This window comes from Natrix helvetica (genome assembly GCF_964273705.1).
Source record: "Natrix helvetica genome assembly, chromosome: 2".
Lineage (NCBI taxonomy): Eukaryota > Metazoa > Chordata > Lepidosauria > Squamata > Natricidae > Natrix > Natrix helvetica.
In genome coordinates, this window is record NC_138552.1 from 203,818,048 (window position 1) to 203,838,990 (window position 20,943).

General features: G+C 42.4%; 1 protein-coding gene across 4 annotated transcripts in view; it reads left to right on the forward strand.

The window, feature by feature from the left end:
- UTRN (utrophin) overlaps nucleotides 1-20,943 on the forward strand; it is a 389,350-nt gene that overhangs the window by 27,353 nt on the left and 341,054 nt on the right. The gene's annotated exons all lie outside the window — the stretch shown is intronic.

A 20,943-nucleotide genomic window follows, 5' to 3' on the forward strand; every position in this document is an offset into this window, starting at 1 on the left:
GTAACTGTGAAAGGGATCTTGGAATCCTAGTGGACAACCATTTAAATATGAGCCAGCAGTGTGCAGCAGCTGCCAAAAAAGCCAACACAGTTCTAGGCTGCATCAACCTAGAGGGATAGAATCAAGATCACGTGAAGTGTTAATACCACTTTATAATGCCTTGGTAAGGCCACACTTGGAATACTGCATTCAGTTCTGGTCGCCACAATGTAAAAAAGATGTGGAGACTCTAGAAAGAGTGCAGAGAAGAGCAACAAAGATGATTAGGGGACTGGAGACTAAAACATATGAAGAATGGTTGCAGGAACTGGGTATGTCTAGCTTAAGAGAAAGAAGGACTAGGGGAGACATGATAGCATTGTTCCAATATCTCAGGGGTTGCCACAAAGAAGAGGGAATCAAACTATTCTCCAAGGCACCTGAGGGTAGAACAAGAAGCAATGGGTTTAAAACTAATCAAGGAGAGAAGCAACTTAGAACTGAGGAGAAACTTCCTGACAGTTAGAACAATTAAATCAGTGGAACAGCTTGCCTCCAGAAGTTGTGAATGCCCCAACACTGGAAGTCTTTAAGAAGATGTTGGATAGCCATCTATCTGAAACGGTATAGGGTTTCCTGCCTAGGCAGGGGGTTGGACTAGAAGACCTCCAAGGTCCCTTCCAACTCTACTATTGTATTGTATTAAGGAAAGACTGAGGCAATATTGTAAAACATAAAATATGACAGGTGGAGTACGATAGCAGATACCTGAAGGGATGTCACAATGGAAAAAAAGGTATTTTCTCTCATTCAAGAATTCAGGACCCCAGACTGTTAAGTTGCAGGAAGACCATATCTGACTGGATATTAGTAAAAAAAACTTTACTTAACAATAAGAGCAACTTCACAAAAGGTAAACAATGACCAAAGGGGATGATATGCAAGCAGAGATTGTAAAGCCACTTCTGTGGGGTACTTTAACTTGCCTTCTTGCACTAAGCCAGGAGTGTCAAACTTGCGGCCTGCGGGCCAGATGTGTCACGCACTGGCCACGCCCACCCCCGTTTTAGCAAAGGGGGAAAAGTCATGATGCATCACATGACAACAATGTGACACCGCAAATTTGACACCCCTGCACTAAGCAGATGATTGGATACAGTGGCTTAAATGTTAGGGCTGTCTGTTCACAACTTCCTGGGGTTGCTCCATCTTGAAGAAATATCCTTCTGGGAGCATTTGGGTATTTTTATAATATAATCCCAATTTAAAACTACAACTTAAAATGTCCTATTTAAAACCGTTAGTGGTCCATGATATTTAAAACTGTCATTGGCATCTCTATCTGAAATACTTAAGTCAACTTCCCAGAGACCTGTTAAAGCAAAAAGTTTCTAACATCACTTAAAACAAATTAATAAATAACTTGATTGACTGTCTTTGAAGCTAGTTCAAGAAGGCCGAGGCTAATTGGGAAAAGTTCTCAACCATGATATGACTCTTTTAGGACAAAAGCAACGCTAGTTAATTGTGACTGAATAATTGGACTGGGTACATACAGTAGATTCATGAGTCATAAGCAGATTTTTCAAATAGCTGGGTGTGTCAGAAATGATCCAGACGTACCTTCTAATGCTTCTGGTTAGCCACAGAGAGCCTCTTCTGGGATTTGCAAATATCAGTAGAGGTTGTGATGCGTAACATCTTTTTGTCTCAGTGAGGTTTGTTGTATTGTGTTTGTGGCATGAATTGCCTGTTGGAGGAAAATCATAGCTATCTTGTGTACTCTTCCAAAAATGATCCCTTCCATTTTGTGAACGGGACTGCATCCTAGTAGATGTACGATTGCAATAACTTATTAGTAGTGATTTGATTTCTTTGTATTATTAAATTAATCAATAATTGATAGCCACGTTGTAATATTGTTTAAAAATTAAACAAAATCAAATTAAAGGCTTGGGGTCTGATCCGGCCCATGGGGTGCTTAGATCTGGCTCCCAGAATCTCCCTGGAAACAGCAAAGGAGTGGCCCGCAGTACCTCTGCCAGTAAAAACGGAGCTCTGTTTTGCTGGCAGAGGGTTGCAGAAGGCCGACGCAACTGAAAATGGAGTTTGGGAGCCCATTTTCGCTGGCAGAATGCTCAGGCCACCATCAGGCGCCCCTGACATGAGTAATGTCGAGCTGGCCATGCCCACCCTGACCACACTTACCCTGGCCCCCCGAGGTCAACTAAAACCCTGAGGTGGCCCTCAATAAAATCGAGTTTGACATCCCTGAACTACACAAATTATTTTAAAGGTGCCAACTGTGGTTTGAATGGTACCTGCAATGGTACCTGAATCAGGGATCCAGCTCCTAAATGAAGAGCTCATTTGGACATTAGGCGAATACCTTAGTTTATAACCATCTCGAATTATCTGTTTATTCCCCCCCCCTTTGTGAAATGTTGAAAAATCTTATCATTTAGCAACCTACTGATTTTGCATTGGTGAAAAAAAAGCAGTCAGTCTGATACTTAGTAGTAATTGGTCTATTTATTTAACCAAATATAATACAGGCAATTCTCATTTTACCAACTACAGTTGGGACTGGCAACTCTATCCCTAAGTGCCATGGTTGTAAAATGAAAAATCATATGATGGTGCCCAATGGTGTCCATCAGATCCAGCTGTGGTTGTTAAGAGAATCATGACAAGTTAAGTGCAATGTCATGTGACCACAAAGTTTGCAACTTCGTGCCAGGCTCCCTTCTGACTTCACTTATGAGAAGCTAATTGTGAAGGTTACAAATGGTAATCGCATGATCATGGGATGTTACAACCGTCATGCAAACCATCAGGTTTATGCTGGTTGCCAAGCCCTCAAATTGCAATCATGTGACTGTGGGCATGGTGTTACAGCTGCAACATTTAGGACTGGCCATAGGTCTCCTTATTCATAACCGTTGTAACTTCAAATGGCTACTGAACAAATGGTTGATAACTGTTCTGACCCAGCCTTAGCTGATAAGTCGCTTACTCACGAGTACAAACAAACTTTTCAAACAGGATAAGAACAGTCTTTTATTCACACGGATAGACAAAAATGAAATGTAATTAGTCCCAACAGACCTGGCCAAGAAATCCAAATTGCTTGCTATGTCCTAAAAGTGAACAGTTGTCTGTGACAACCGGCCATTCCCAGACCCCTATAATTTTTTTCTCAGCCAGGGAGGGGCTAGCTAGCGTCCATGTCTGCTTTTCCTTGAGAGCCAGCTTATTGTTTTCCTTTGCTCTCCTCTCCTCTCTGCACATACGCGCATCTGGAATTGGCCCAATCTGTTCCTCCCACTCACTCAGCTCAGGCCCTGAAGTCAGCTGCCTCTCCACCTGGAGGAGGACAGAAGGCCTGGGCTCTATTCTGATGCTGTTTCCTTATCAGAACCTTTCAAAGGCTCCAAAGTTGGCTCAGGCTCTCCCTCAGCCTCCTCCTCCTCTGACTCTGCAGCTAGTAGGTCACATCAGATAAGTGAGGATTACCTGTATTGAATCCTATACTAATATATGGGTCTACTTTACTTTAATTGTAACTGCTACTGCTGACTCTCTTCCACTTTCATGAAAAATATTACAACAGGCAGCTTGTACCTTACTTCCAACCAGATTTTATTATTTGTGTAAACTTAAACCATCTTAATTTACATAATCATGATTGCCCTGGTGCAAAGAGTAAGTGGATTTTTCCAAGTCCAAGAGAAGAAGAAAAGAGACATCTGGAAGTTGACACTTTTTCTAGTGAATCTCTACAGTACTAAATCATATTTTGGCATTATTTCCTAGCAGCCTTCTATTTTTAGGTGAAAAGAGACAAACTCAATTCACATGACTGAGAAAGCCTAGAGTTTGGCATGATATTTAACTGTGCTGCTTGGCAGACTAGAATGAGAAGGCAGTAGAAATCTGCAAACAGTATCTAGGGGTGGGGGACACTTTGAATTGAGTTAAGAACTGAATTGGCAGTCAGTTTTGGGTATCAGTCCTGATTTCTTTTCCAGCTTGGTTAAAAGTCTCCCTATTTTAGATTGACAATAAGATAAAGAAGCAGCATCTTAACTAATGGTATATTAAAATAACTCTGCTTTATAAGCTTTCGTTTGGAATTGGTTTCCCCCCCACGAACTGTTGACAAAACATTGTTTGAGTTCAGATGTCATAACAAGCCAAGTTGCTCCAAAATGGAGGCAGAAACTCCCATATGTGGGAAAAGGAGGAAGACTATGCAATATGCAGTACCTGCGTTTAGGGCTAAATCATAGTTTAGTAGGAAAGTAAGACTTCTTCAGCATTTGCTGAAAGTTTGAAACAGCTTGGCGAATGGACAGCAGAGGAAAGAACACATTTGTTGTTTATATGTTTGGAATTTAAACAGTCATTTGATTTGGTGTATTTCATCACTATGTTTTGGTTTTCCAGATTATACATTTCCATCTTATGTTTTTGAATTGTTAGAAGAAATGTCCTTTTAGGTTCAGTCCCAAGTGGGGAAAAAGATATTGGAAACACGGAGGCTGCTTGGAAAGATGGTTTAATGATGAACAGGCTCATATGGCTTGAGTTCCTGAACAGGATCACATGGCTTAAGCTCCTGAGCAAAATCACATGGCTTGAGTTTCTGAGCAGAAAAGGGCAGAGAATCTGCAGGTCCCTGGGTTTTATGCCCTCTCTGGGGCCCCACCTCTTTGTTTCCTGTTCCTGTGTAAGAAATGTATTCTGATTGGTTGTCAGACTCCCAGGGGTGGGTGGGGGTCTTAGCTAACTTTGTAGGTTGTGTGCTAAGTTTGGTTGAAACTTGGTGGGTGGTGCAATGAAGGCCAATGAAATGGGGTAGATCTTGGTTATGTAGAATAGGCTGTCTCAGGCCTTAATGGCCCATTGACAAAGGTGGGAGGAGCTATTAAGAGTGAGTCTATTTCCTGCCTAAAAACATGTTTCTCTGGCTCAGGCCTTAATGGTCCATTGACAAAGGCAGGGGGCATAGTTTCTGCCTCTATGAGTTTCTACTTCTCTTTTTAGAGGAAATATGCTGCCTGTTTAATATTTCCTAAAATGTTTCATTTTTTAGGAGAGGGGTGGGTTTTAACTTCCTAATGGATCACAGCAGAGTCTAACATTTGTTCCAATCTTAGTTGCCTGCAAAACAGTTCTGGATGGCACTGGTTAAACTAGGTGAAGAGTTGACATTGTGAGTGTCACTGCACTGCTGTGCCACCACCCAGGGGTTCAGTAAACCAATCTTCCCCTATCCCTCCAAAGGCCAAGTGGACCAGCTCTTCCTTTGATGCTGGAGATTGGGTAGACCAGTCTCCCCCTAATCCTCCAGAGGCTAGATAGAATGATCCCTCTATCTATTGCCATAGAGTGTGAGCAGCAGTCGAGTTGGCAGGAAGTTGGCCATTGCTCCAATCCCCATTGCTCTTTTGCCTTTGGTCATAGGGATTTTCTGTTTAAGTAAGGAAATATGTCAAATGAAGGCACAATGAGTCACTAGTTGTTGAATATAATGCTAAATCATGATTTTTAATTTTGATCTGAAGCAGCTCTTCATCCAGCAATCTAATTTGTTTAGTGCAGAGCAGATGTTTTGTTGCATTGCTTGTTTCTTCTATTATCAGGAGAATGGTGGAAACATTTCTTACGGAAAGTAAGTAGTAATGTTTTAATAACTTTCAAATGTATTTTGGATTAAAAATTGTGGGAAAAGTGTTTGGAGAGGAATGTTCTTTTTCAGTAAAATAAGGAGAAGCCTAAGCAAAACCAGGTGTGGTGGGAATGTTTGAAATAATGGTACTTATTCAAACTTTTTTTTTTTTGCTGAAGGCTTAAATATATTAAAATAATCTCTTCTGAAGTCACATATTTGTGAACTGCATATTTTGTATATTGTCAGAACTTGTTCATAATCAAACTGAACATGCTCCTGTATTGATATTTATTACTCAGAAATGTGCTGTGCCTTGCCATAATTTACTAAAAAAATTACTATGGCTAGTTGAGCCATGGTTGAAGACTTGTATTCCATTACATGGCGCCCTATTTTTGAAGCATCTGAAACAATTCGATAGTGCAGCTATCAGGATTTGTTACAGGGTAAGAGGGATTCCCATGTGTTTCTGAGCAGGATAGATTGGCAGCTTTGCAGATACTATAAACTGGTATGCTAAACATAAGCTGAGCCAATTAGAGAAAAAGAGTAACAGAATAGTTGGAGAGTAGGAATAACAGTCATTGCCACTACCATGAAGATGGCAGTAAGAAAGGTTTCCAATTAATACACCAAGAAGACAAAGCTGATAGGATGATGGGTGTGTATAGTATATACCAGGGGTGTCCAAACTTGGGAACTTTAAGACTTGTGGACTTCAACTCCCAGAATTCCCCAGCCAGCCATGCTGGCTGGGGAATTCTGGGAGTTGAAGTCCACAAGTCTTAAAGTTCCCAAGTTTGGACACCCCTGGTATATACACTACAGTATACTGTATGTATGATACACACATATTGAGCTGCCAAACTTAACTGGATAGGCATGAAGCCTAAGCAACCACCTATTTAAAGAATGGGGGGCATTTGCGATAACTTCCAAGTACAAGTAGTCCTCAACTTACGATCACAAATGAGCTCAAAATTTATGTTGCTAAGTGAGAAATATGTTAAGTGAGTTTTGCCCAATTTTACAACTTTTCTCACCACATTTCTTAAGTGAATCATTACAGTTCTTAAATTAGTAACACTATTCTTAAGTGAATCTGGTTTCCTCGGGGACTTTACATGTCAAAAGGTTGCAAGAGGGACCACATGACTCTGGGACACTGCAGCCATCATAAATGTGATGCTTCTGTTGTCAAGCATCTGAATGTAAATCACGTAAACATAGGGATGCTGCAATGGTCATCAGTGTGCAAAATAGTCATCCATCACTTTTTTCAGTGCTGTTGTAACTTTGAATGGTCACTAAATGAACTGCTGAAAATCGAGGACCACCTGTATTAGTTTAGGACAGTGGTTCTCAACCTTTCCAATGCTGCGACCCTTTAATACAGTTCCTCATGTTGTGACCCCCAACCATAAAATTGGTGCCTCGGTTCCTAAGACCATCGAAAATATGTGTTTTCCGATAGTCTTAGGCGACCCCTGTGAAAGGGTTGTTCGACCCCCCAAAGGGGTTCCGACCCACAGGTTGAGAACCACTAGTTTAGGAGGATTCATAGTCATTCCCTGTAAAGCTGCTTTCCCTTTAAAAACAGCGCACCTAAAGATCAACTATCTCATTAACAGCCATGGACTACTGAAGTAATATCACTGAAACCTTAGTGGTAAGGTAAAGGTAAAGGTTCCGCTTGCATATGCGTGCTTGTCGTTCCCGATGGGCGGTGCTCATCTCCATTTCAAAGCCAAAGAACCAGTGCTGTCCTAAGACATCTCCGTGCTCATGTGGCTGGCATGACTAAATGCCGAAGGCGCATTGAGCACTGTTACCTTCCCACCAAAGGTGGTTCCTATTTTTCTACTTGCATTTTTACATGCTTTCAAACGGATAGGTTTGCAGAAGCTGTGACAAGTAACAGGAGCTCACTCCACTATGCACCACTAGGGATTCGAACCATTGAACTGCCGATCTTTCTGATCGACAAGCTCAGCATCTTAGCCACTGAGCTACCATGTCCCAGTTGTACGTGGTAAGAAGGATACACATAAAACTAGAAGTTGAGTGGATAGGTAGGTGAGAACTTTTCAACATCAATGTAGCATGCGAGATTTCTGATCTAATTTCCCAGTTGTCACAAGCTCCTTTATATATTCTTTCTTTTAAAAAAAAAACATATCATAGATGCAATCTCATTCGTTTGTTATGATTTTAAAATAATAGATTGGGATATTTTGGTTTGGGAGGAAAGAAAAAAAAGGTTAAGATCATGCTTCACATTTTTGAGGTTTCACACTGAATTCTTGGCTTCTGGTCTGGGATGGAAGCTTCTAGAAGTCTCTGGTGAATAATTTTGTTGCAGTTTCTGCTATGTAAAAGAAAGAATGAGTGGATATAAGTAAGTTCACAAAATTACTTATTTTGGAGATTGTATATGTCCCCCCGCCCCCTGATTTTAATAATAAAGGAAACTGATGAGTTTCAAAGGGTCTCCAGTATTTTGGGTTTTTTTTACCTATAAAAGCTTTTAAACTGTATATGCTTGTTTTATAGGAATGGAGTTTGCCATTATTGAACAAAGTTATATGGCGACATAAACATAACTCAGATTAACTCTGAAAATTTTGAAATTCTGTTTTAAAGTTTTTATAAATGTTCTTAAATGTAAATGGACACTCTTCTTTTTTTATATGGATGGAAGCCATTTGCCATTGTTACACACACACACACACACACACACACACCAGCCAGATTTCCTTGACATGATGTTCTCACAAAAGTGAAAACTTTAATTGTGTTAAAAAGGAAGGAAATGAGTCATTGTCCAAATTTCCATAACATGCCGTAATCCAATATTTATTTGAGTGAACTTCCTTTTATCTGGAGATAAAAGATAATGCGGAAAATATTCAAAATGCCTGTATTTCTAGCAGGTTGTATGTAAAAATCTAATTAAATGCTCAGTTCTGCATTAAAATATTAAATGTGTGATTTTGTTAATAGGATTATTGAATCATTGAATGCAATGAACTTCTTAAGATTAAAAAAACCCCAGCTATATTGGCTATAGCAATTTCAGAACTTAAATCGAAGTTATTGTTTGTGTTTATTTTCTTTACATTCATTGTCTTGTCTCCATAATCATAGATATGTGAATTAAGTAATACAATAGGTACATTTTTAAAAGATGCAGTTCTAGTAGTACTCATCTGGAATTTGATGAGTAGAAAAATTGGTTAGCACCATGGTTTGTGGACTTAAGACAGTGTTTCTCAACCTTGGCAACTTGAAGATGTCTGGACTTCAACTCCCAGAATTCCCCAGCCAGCGAGAATTCTGGGAGTTGAAGTCCGGACATCTTCAAGTTGTCAAGGTTGAGAAACACTGACTTAAGACCACAACTAATTTCTAAAAAGTTTCAGATGATCTTGTTACACTCAACAGATTTATTTATTTTTTAGATTTTTATCCTGCCCTTAATTAATTCAAGGCAGAAAACATAGATAATTCCTCTTCCTATTAGCCGCATCTGAGACAGAGAGTAACTGGCCCATAGTCAACCCAGGTAGCTTTCATTCCTACGGTAGGACTAGAACACTCCTGGTGTCCAGGCCAACACATGAACTATTATACCAAACTGGTTGCCTGTCCATCCCACCATGATTACAAGAGGTTTTAGTTTATTCTTTTTTTTAATGGTTTTAAATTTAAATAATTTTTTGATGGGCTTTAACTGATTTTGGGATTTTGTTGTTTTATCTGTGTTAGCTGCTTAGAAATATAACATGGGAATAGGCAGAATACATATTTTTAAATAAATACATTTCTTGGGTTGTTAGACCAACAGGAAAGCAGAAAAGATTGAGAACATATTGTAGAATGGGAAGTCTGCTAACACAATATTTAATTCCGGTTGTATGACATTTGAGGAGTCCTAAAATTGGGAAAGTTACCTTTTCTATAATGTAAATGAAGATAACATTTATTTAAGTGAACCAATAAAGCTGCTAGTGCTATTTTTTCAACATCTTTTAAAATGTTTAAATGACGTGACAAAAGCTTAGTTTTTAAGACCGTAAAAAAGAACAGTGCCTAGAAAATATTGTATACATCTAGCCTGTCATGTTTCTTCTTATGTTTTGGAAAGTGAGTCATATTGCATCCAAATTAAATGTTTATTTAACTTATCCTTGCCTGGATAAGAATGCCTCCTGTCTGACAAAATCTGTGTTGATAGCTTGTATTTATGAAAAGAGGTTGACAAAAGCAAATATAGCAAAACGAGCAAGCAAAATACAGTAGCAATTTAACAAGCATTGGCTTGCTGAAAATATGGTTGTCTTCATTCTCATAATACATGAAGCTCATTAAAGTCACTTTCTGTATATCAAGCTAAAGCACAAGAAAAAAATAATTAATAAAGACACTTCTATTCTTTAATACTGCATTTTCATCTTTAAACATTGCTGAGCAAGTGCCAACAAATACAAAACAAAGTGTTTTGTGAGATTTATTTTGTAACTTACTTTAAAATTCTAATGGTACAAATTCAAAGAAATGGTACAAAACTATATTTTATATTACCGGATTTTTTGGAGTATAAGACGCACCGGAGTATAAGATGCACCAAGGTTTTGAAGAGGCAAATTTTAAAAAAAGTAGGTAGGTAGATAGAGGGATAGAGAGGGAGAGAAAGAGAGAGAAATACAGTAGGTAGGTAGGGAGAGAGAGAGAAAGTAGTTAGGTAGGTATGTATGATCATAGGGAGGGAGGGTTAGAGAGAGAGAGAGAATAGGTAGGTAGATAGAGGGATAGAGAGAGAGAGAGAGAGGGAGAGAGAGAAAGAGTATGTAGGTAGGTAGATGTTTCCTGGTGTATTTATCCATGTGCTAGAGAAGGAAATCATTGACAATCTGCAGCACCTAAGATTTTGTTTCTGCTGGCACAGCACTTGATCAATGTAATTCTCATCAACCAGTTAAAGAGCTTTCCAAAAGGAAAACAAAAAAAGTTTTTGCACTCTGCAGACCTCCCAAAAACGGCCCATTTTTCGTGAAAATGGGCCTGTTGTTTTAAAAAGGTGTGAATAGCCTTGGGGGGGCTTGCAGAGTGCTCTGGGGAGGGGGGGCAAAAGGCTCATTTCTGCCTTCCCCAGCCCCCAGGAGCTCTCTGAAAGCCTTGATGAGGGTATGCACAGCCATTTTGGTGGAGGGACGGGGCTTCAGGAGGCAAAAAATGCTGTATTCGATGTATAAGACGCACCCAGATTTTCAGCCTCTTTTTTGAGGAAAAAAGGTGCGTCTTATACTCCGAAAAATACGGTATTTCCAAAAGAAATAGGGCATTTAGGTTTGATCTTTTGAGAGGAATATAGAAGCAATCCAGATACTGTACTGGGTTGATCCTCATCTCTGATTCAGCATCATATATATAGAAATCCATAATTGAATTACATGGTAAAAAACACAGATGGGCACCAGCCAGCAACCCCCACAGGGGTACCCAACTTTCAGGACTTGATGATGCGTGCCTTCCAGCATTGCATGGCAGCGGCATTCCAACAGCCACAGATGCAGCCACAGGTGGCATCCCCTCCTAGGGTCCCAGAAGGCCTGGAAACCCAAAAGGAGGACCCCCCCCCCAGATCCCCGGCCTCATCCCAGGAGGACAGTGACCTGGAATGCAAGGAGGGCGAGATTAGAGAGGACAAATTGTCTGAAGACGAAGGCATGCCCCTTCCTAAGCCGATCTTTTCCGGGTTATTCCAGCCCTCCTTGTACAAGTCACTTCTCTTCAAGGCCAAGACAGCCATCAAGCTCGGCAACAGATCAGCAGAAGCACCGCCTCAATGCCAGGGCTTCTCAGCAGAGACCATCTTTGATGAGCAGGCCATCGAGGCCGACACGGTGCCAACTCTTAGGGCTTTCCTTGACCTGGTCAAGCGTCAATGGGCATCTCCCACAGCGGGACCCATGCCTACATCCATGGACAAGGCTTTCTTCAATGTGGATCAGGCCATGGCTCAGGTGCTGTCGCAACCCACCATCGAAGCACCTGTCACAGCTCTGCATATGCCTACCAACATGCCCGGGGAACCAGAGGATGCTCTGAAACTGGAGGACAAGAAGGTGGACCTCACCCTGCAAAGGAGTCATCAAGTGGCCGCTTGGGTGGTGAAAGCAGCCACCACCTCCTCCTCCTTCAATCGGTCTTCTCTGCTGTGGCTACAGGAGCCACAGCAACGATTTCCCCATAACTGAGGTCAGATCGCACCAGGACATCAACAAACTGGTGGCAGCCATCCAATTTTCATCGGACGCCACCTTGGCCGCAGCCAAGTTTGCTTCCAGGACCATCGCCTTGTCCAGAGCATTGTGTAGGCTGCTGTGGCTGCGACAGTGGCAGGTGGACGTACGCCACAAGTGGTGCCTGGCATCGGCCCCCTTCACGGGGGACTCCCTCTTTGGAATGGCTCTTGATCCCTACGTGGTTGAGAACAAGGACAAGCAGAAGGTACTTCCCACTGCTCCGAAGAAGGGCAACATCAGGGCGGCTCCATACCCCAGATGTTCCTATTCCCAGGGACAAGACTTCGGGTCCTACTTTCGGGGGCCAGATGCGGGGTACTCAGGTTCCAGGCAGTACCAGGGAGGATTCTCTGCCAGGCAGAGACACCCAGACAGACAGCAGAGAGGTAGGCAGCAGAAGCGGCCCTTTTGAGGGGGCAGAGGAGGCGGGGGGTGCCCCTTCCGCAAAAACTAGATCTAGACCTAGCTCACCCCCCTATTGGGGGGCACTTGGCGTACTTCGCTGACTGCTGGGACCTATCCTCCTCCGATAAATGTGTACAGAACACCATCAGGTATGGCCTTTCATGTGAGTTCCTCTCCAACTCCCCCCAGCTTCTTCCGGATCTGCCCGGTCTCAAATAACCCGACCCGGAGGTTGCGGATGAAGGAGGCCATCCAACACCTTTTGGAGATCAGGGCTATCTAACCAGTGCCTCTAGAACAGCTGGGTCAGGGGTATTACTCTATTCTCTTTATAATTCCTAAGGCCTTGGGTGGCTGGAGAGTGATTCTTGACTTGAAACGCCTGAACCATTTCATTCGCTATAGGAGGTTTAAGATGCACTCACTGCATTCCATCTTGGAGGGAGTTAGGCAGGAAGATTTCCTCACCTCCATAGACCTCACAGAGGCCTACCTGCACATACCCATTGCTCAGGAACACCGCAAATATCTCAGGTTCTGCTACCTAGGGCACCATTTCCAGTACCGGGCCTTGCCTTTTGGGTTGTCTTCTGCCCCCCGAGTTTTCACCAAGGTAATGACTGCTCTGGCAGCATACCTGAGGCAGTTACCAGTTCAAATTCAATGTTATTTAGATGACCTGTTGTTGAAAGTAATCCTCCGTGCCCTACGGGATCTAGACATCACAATGATAGCCCCGAGACACCACGGGTTTTCGGTAAACCTGGCCAAAAGCCACCTTCACCCCTCCAATAGCCTGATCCACTTAGGAGCCCTGAGAGATACCAAGGCAGGCACGGTCTCTCTGTCACCAGAAAGATAGCTCTCCCTCAGGCAGCTAGCCTCCCAGGTACCCAGGGAGCTAGGGTGTCCTTAGCCACTCTGACCAAACTGCTGGGCACCCTGGTCTCCACCATCGGCATTGTCCTCTGGGGCTCGCCTCCATACCAGAGACCTCCAATGGTTCCTTTTGCCTTTCCAGCGAAGCGCATGAGCTGCTCCCAGACCAAAGTCCTTCTCCCAGCAGAAGTCTCCCACTCACTGATCTGGTGGATGTCTCTGGCGACAATCAAGTGCGAAGTCTTCAGGACGCCAGACCGGGTGACGGTAACAATGGATGCCAGCCTGCTCGGGTGGGCCGCCCATCTGCAGGCTCAGATGGCGCAAGGATAATGGAGCCAGGCGGAATTGACTCACAACATAAACTGGTTGGAGCTCAGGGCGGTCCGCCTGGCCCTGTTACAATTTCATCGCTCTGTCAGGGGCAGTCACATCTTAGTCCTCATGGACAACATCACCACCAAGGCTCACATAAACAGATGGGGGGGGGGGCACCAAATTGAAGGCCCTCATGCGGGAGGCCAAAAGACTGGGGCAGTGGGCAGAAAGGAACCTTTTGTCATTGACTGTGGAACATATAGCAGGGGTGGACAACATCAGAGCCGACTGGCTCAGCCGGGCTGAGGTGGACAACTCAGAGTGGAGGCTGCAGCCAGCTATGTTCGAGGAGGTGGCAGGGCACTTAGGGATGCCCAGAGGTTGATTTATTCGCCATTCCCCTCAACGCCCAACTCCTGAGGTTCTTCTCCAGGTACCAGACATGGGGGGCGGAGGGGGTGGACGCTCTCAGATGGCCATGGCCCCGGGGACTCCTCTATACCTATCCACCTTTACCCCTGATTCCCAAGGTCATACAAAAAATCCTTCGGGAGGGAGCAGAGGTGGTGCTGATTGCCCCACACTGGCCCCGGAGGCCGTGGTTTGCCGATCTCCAATCTCTCTCGGTGGACAGGCCCTGGAGGATCCCCCAGGAGAGGATCTCCCTCAGCCAGGGGTCGCTGGAGCACCCGGACCCTCACTGGCTCCACTTGACCGCTTGGCGCTTGAGCGGAGCATCCTGAGGGAAGACCTCCTCTCCCCCAGGGTTATACAGACCATCCAGGCCGCCAGCAGACCCTCCACAGAGCACATTTATGGTGCTACATGGCATGCCTTCTCTACATGGTGCAACTCCTGGGGGCATGATCTGGTTCAGGCCACTGTTCCACAAGTTCTGGACTTTCTCCAGGCGGGCCTGGACCGAGGGTTAGCTTGCAATACAATTAGGAGACAGGTCTCGGCCATCTTATCGGTACTTCCGTGCAGCAGGGACCTGACCTTGACTCACCATCCCATGGTCAGGCGATTCCTCAGGGGGGCATTCAACCTCAAACCGCCCACGGTACACAGGTACCCTTCCTGGGACTTGCACAAGGTATTGGACGCTCTGACAGGCGCCCCGTTTGAACCATTACGAACAGTTTCACTTAGGTTTTTGACTCTTAAGGTGGTCTTTCTGATGGCTATCACCTCCGCCAGGCGGATATCCGAACTGCAAGCACTGTCCACCAGGGAGGATCTCTGCATGTTCCACCAGGACAGAGTGGTGCTACGGTTGGACCCCTCCTTCATACCCAAGGTGTGCTCCTGCTTCCATCGCTCGCAGGAGCTGATATTGCCCAATTTCTGTCCAGACCCTTCTCACCCGTAAGAGAGGATGTGGCATACCTTGGACATAAGGAGGGCTCTGAGGATTTACCTCAGAAGAACCCAGCCGAACAGGAAATCTGAAACCCTGTTTGTCTCCTTCCAGACCGGGTTTCTGGGAAACAAGGTGACTTCCACCACCATAGGCAGGTTGTTGCGAACCTGTATTGCTACTGCCTACCAAACACAGGGCCTGCAAACACCGAGCCCTATTACAGCACACTCCACGTGAAGCGTGGCCACTTCAATGGCCTGGGCCACACAGGCCTCATTGACTGAGATCTGTAGGGCAGCCACGTGGTCTTCCCCCTCACCATTTGTGAGGAACTACAAGTTGGACTCCTTTGCTTCAGCAGAAGCATCATTCGGTCGCAGGGTGTTCTCGGCTGTTCACAGGGCAGGGGACACGCCCATCAGGCATAGATTTGGGCATGTTCTCTTCATGTGTAACCCTCCCTAGGGACGTGTAGGCTTTGGGTACGTCCCATCCTGGATACTCCTCTCCTCACTATGGAGAAAGGGCGTTGGTACTTACCTGATATGCCTCTTCTCATAGTGGGGGAGGAGTATCCAGCCCCTCCCTGACATGGTTATGTAGCAAAAGCGTTATGTTTGGTTGTTAAACTGTTATGTTGAAGGAATAAATCAAAGGTTTGAAACTAGAATAAAAGTCTGGAATGGATGGCACAAGTTGGATAGAGTTCTTCGCCGATAACTGGGCAGTACCTGGTGACCAGGGCATGTCCCAAAGAGCTTATCTGACTCAGTCCAATCAACGAGAGGACAAGATCAACCCATCCTGGATACTCCTCCCCCACTATGAGAAGAGGTGTATCAGGTAAGTACCAACGCCCTTTTTGCCACTAAATTTAGCTCACTGTTACAATAAGAGAGTTTAATTTCAAAGTATTTCCTTGACCATCTGATTGCAATTTGGCACCTTCAGATAGGACTGTGATTCCCAGAAAGCTGAGCCAATGCCTTGTAAGAGCTGTAATCCAAACATATCTGGAAGTTCCAGTTTGTAAAGTTTAGTGTATGTGTCTGTATAATCTGCAAAGTCCAAGCTAGGTTTGGACAATAACTTTGGTGTGCTGGATGAATGAATGGGGTATCAGGTTATATAGCACATTTCATTGCATAGATTGACAGAATGTCATTCATCATAGTCTTTGGGTGTATTGCTTTACATTCCAAATCAAGTAAATATTAACTATAGTTTAATCTGGATGAAAGACCACCTGTGAGCTGTTTCTGAATACTCCCAACAAGTTGGCAGTTTTAAACTTTTATCAGCTCAAAAGGTCTGAGAAAATGTAGGGCTTTGTGCTACTGGACCAGAGGTGAGTTCCTACTGGTTCAGACCAGTTCGGCCAAGAAGGTAGTAACTTGGCTGCCCACGCACCTGAACCGGTTCTATTGTCGGCGGTGCCATCTTTAGTTCTGTGCATGCGCAGAGCAATCTCCATTACAGAAATGTAATCCCCCCCCCCTTTTCTAATGTCCTGCACATACTCAGACCTTTTTAGGTGTAAATGTACATAGCAACCCACCTGTACTGGACCAAAAGAAAGTTCAAAAGTGAGAAGAATGTGCAATGAAGAATGATACGTGGCAGTTATGTGTGTCTATGCAAGTATTCCTTATTGCCATTTGTTCAACCACAGTTTGAAGTTACGATGGCACTGAATGAAGTGACTTACAGCTAACTTTCTAAGATATAGCTGTTGTAACACTTTCATGGTTACATGATCAAGTTCAGGTGCTTGGCAGCCCACTCCCATTTATGATTAGTATTGACTACAGGGATGCTTCAGTTCCTTCCACTTTCCTCTCCCCCCCAATATCTGCCCTTTTGGGTGCATTTCTTGGTGGTGATAGCCCAGGGACCCTCAGAAATCTCAGCCAGCTGCCACCACCCAGGCCTCTGCTTCAGGCCCAGTGCAATCTGCATCATTGCTGAAGACCTCAGCTTCAAGCCATCCCTCTGGTCAGCCAGCCCCACAGCACAAAGCCCCTGCTGCCACACACTCTGCAGGCTCTTCTGTGCCCAGATGACCTTCATTATGTTCCTTCCACTGCTGATAGAGATAAATTATTAATATTTAATTTTCTCAACTTTCTAGAACAGAAATCTCCAAACTTGACAACTTTAAAACTTGTGGACTTCAACTCCCAGAATTTCTCAGCTAACTAATTCTGGGAATTGAAGTCCACAAGTCTTCAAGGTTGCTACGGTAAGTTGGAGATCCCTGTTTTAGAATAATTAGAACAATTACAGTGGTTGGAATATATAGGTGGGTTAATTAGCTTATTGATAAAGTTTCTTGTCAATGTCATAACATGCTTACATTGATGAAGCTGATTTTTCCATCTGATTAAAGATGTTCTTACCCATTGATTGTCTTATTACAAAGAATCTGCTTGTGATCAGTGATGCAACAACATGTCACACTTAAATAGAATGGGATTATCTTGAATTTATATGAATTTGAGATTAGATAATAGATGGACTCATATATTGTACTAATATCTTGTCATTTTAGCTAAGGTTTGTTGAAGAAGCCAAAAGGATTGGGGTCCACATGTAGCACTGAACAAGAAATTATGGTTTGTAAATGACAGAGCTGGTTTTATAGATGTGCTGTTCCAATGCTAGATAAATCATATATGTCAAATATGAATTAGGTGACTTAAGTAACTAATATAGAACTGGTGGACCTTGTCCCATAGCAATTAATCCTGCAGGGAACTCACGACTAGGGTTAATGGGATCAATTGACAGCTAAGGTTTCAAGGTTATTGGATGGTTAATTAAATATAAGGACTTACTGAAGTTTGTTACTATTTATTGAAACAAGTTATTATGCAAGATGCTTGACATGAAATCTTCCTTTTCAACTTCTTCTAATTCCTTACTAATAGTATATTACTAATAATTTACACTGATTGCTCTTCTATGATCAGAGCACTGAACTGAGGGAACAACTCCATATGGTTCAAGGCACACTGGTGTTTTAGAAAGCTCTTAAATCTAGTGTGAGGCATAGTTTCTAAGGCATATTTTATAGAATGGCATCATTTGCCAATCAAACCATTGTGGCTTAGACAACAAATTATGATTAATGAAATGATAGCTAGGCACACTGTGTAAACATAACCACAGAATCTAAGTAAACAAAGGTGTGTTTGCATTTGATTTAAAAATGATTCTAAGATGCTCTTGTGAAATGGCTTGTGTTTGTGATATTTGCTCACAAATTTGAATGGGCTTGAAATGACTCCCCATGGGTCATATATCAAACATGAGGACATCCCTTTCTTACTTTCACAATCCCATTCTCTTTCTAGAAGTCAAGCTATTTTTTGAGTTTTTTTTAAATGAAAAAGTGAAATTCTTTAATAATTGGATCCTGAAAAAGGAACTTTTGCCAGTTGAGCAGTCCTATTAGCAAAGATTGTCATCTGAAGCAGAGAATCATGTTTAAAAATAATACTGAATAATATAATAAAAGGCATTGCCTAACTCATTAATATTTATTGCATTTTTATGCAAAAAGGATTTGTGGAAATACCAAAACTGAGGACACGTGGGTGTGTTTATGTATTCATTATTATTTATTACTCTGCAATCACTATTTGATTAAACTTTTTATGCCTCATTTTTATATCTTACTGTCTGGGTTGAATTGCTGTCTGAACAATTTACAAAATAGAAACAAAACAAAACCTGTCTGCCGCGAAAGTTATAAGGTAAATTAGACTTTAAATAAATTCTCCCTAAAGGAGGAAAACAAACCAGGGAAAGAGAAAAGCAAAAAGTACCTGGAGAATGAATTTAGCTTTGGGCTTCTCAATGCATTAGGATTTTGTTCCATATATTGAAGCTTGGAATGGTCTAATTAGTTCCCCAAAGTTACTGTAGTGATGGGAGTTGGCACGGAAAGGACTCAGTGCTCAGTGCCTCTTTACTGAAGCTCTCCAGTGGGTGCAGAGGTGGGTTTTTCTTTTTTGGCAGTGAGCTTCATTTCTAGCATTGCTATTCCAGCCCACGGTCTTTTCTGCATAGGCTTTCCTTATAGCTGTCATCTGAAACCATAAGCAAAAGATGATTGTTTCATCTGGATGAAGAAATGTTTAAAGTAGAAAGTGCTATTGTTATTCAGATGTTATTACTGCCACATGTCGAAGAAGCACAGCTGTCATTGTCCCTCTCTGCTCACTGATCCATTTGGAGGTGATGAGGGTGTAGAATTCAGCAGTACTATTATCTAAAGGTTGGTTGTGGGTTCTCCATCCCTGCGCTAAATGTTTTAAACAGCAGACTGCCTTCTCTTATGTATGTTTCTTAATTGTTCATTAAGAGCATCATTTACATTTTAGATGGAAAATAGATGCCTGGTATCCCCTAGACTTGAAATCGTAAAATGCATGAGCTGGAAGGTACTATAAGTCATACAGTTTAGCCATCTGCTGCAGGAATCCATTGCATCTCATTTATTTTGGCCACATCATATGTGGGAATCCACTAGAGAAAGTAATTATGTTGGGAAAAGTTAGTGGTAAAAGGAAAACAGGCCGCCAAAGAACACGATGGCTGGACACTATCACATCTGACACCAGCCAGAGCATAGAACAACTTGAAGTAGTGCAAGATTTAGAAGATCGACCCATAGAATTGCCAAGAGTTGGACACAACTGAATGGATACCAATCATAATCATCATGGCCATTTAAAAATCCTTTTAGTGAAAATGGAGTTACTACTGATGTACTTAACAGCTCTTGCTGTCATTACATTCTTCTTAATATTCAGGCCTGATAGCCATTATTTTAATTTGAACCCACTAATCTTTGACCCCCTCTTGGTTCCAACATAGGACAGGTCTGCTCTTACAAGCACATTATGTCCTTTTTGATATTTGCAGTTAAATATAAATTTTTTTTTTTAAACTTCTCTGATTGGATTATGGTTTCTGTCATTGGTAACAAAATAAATGTGATTATTGTATTAGTTGGAGATAAAAAGAACTAAACTGCTACACACATCAAGGCACCAGTGTGGGAAGGGCAACTCTATGGGACAGGATCATCTCAATTCTACTGCTTTGAAATTCCCTGCCTAGAGGCATGTTTTAAAATCCCACCTGTTGTCTCTTAAAATGGCATGTTGAGACAGTTCACACAAGCATTTGGATGTGCATGATGGTTCTCCAGTGATTTATGTTTGTTGGTTGATGTTTTTATGGATTACTGATTTTTTTAATGAGGTAATGTATAAAAATTAATGAATAATTTGGCTGTTCAATTCTTCAGTTCTGCCTGGACAGTCTGGGGAGAGGGTTGGTGCATATAGATTAGAGCAGTATAATCCCAAGGAAAGCAAATGGAAGCTTGTTATTCTGCAGCATTCTTGGTCTTGTGATTGAAAACCCACAGGCTAATTCCCGCTTTTATTTCTAAATTCCTTCAGCAATTAAAGGAAAGGGGAATTTTAAGAACTAGTTAAAAAAGAATGTTGACCTTTGTGTCTTAATATAATGGATGATGTCAGAATGAGTTTGGCGTTCCAAGCACATTTTGAAATTAGCAATATTAGTCTCAAACTTCTGTTTGATAAAAATAAAAGGAATGAACCGAAGCAAAGAAGAAGAAAGAGAAGTCTACTAAATGACTTCAGTGTTTTGTTTCAGCAGAGAGGGAAGTCTAACTTTGATATCACATTTTTTGGGGGGAAACATTGTTCGATCCAGAGAAGAGGTGAAATATCCAGATATCTCTAAATACCATTCTCTATCTTTGTAGAAGGTAATTAAGGGAATTATCTCTGTGGGATCAAATTAAGAGGACTTTCTGATTGCCTGTTAAGAGCTTCAGGGTTTGAAGCATTTCAGCCCAGTGAAACTCAGGAATTTGATAGCTCTTTCTTAATAATTAGTTTGTAGGAACTCTTCAGAAATTACCAGTCTTCGGAATTTGCTTCTCCTGAAAAGATTAACAGTTTGTTTTT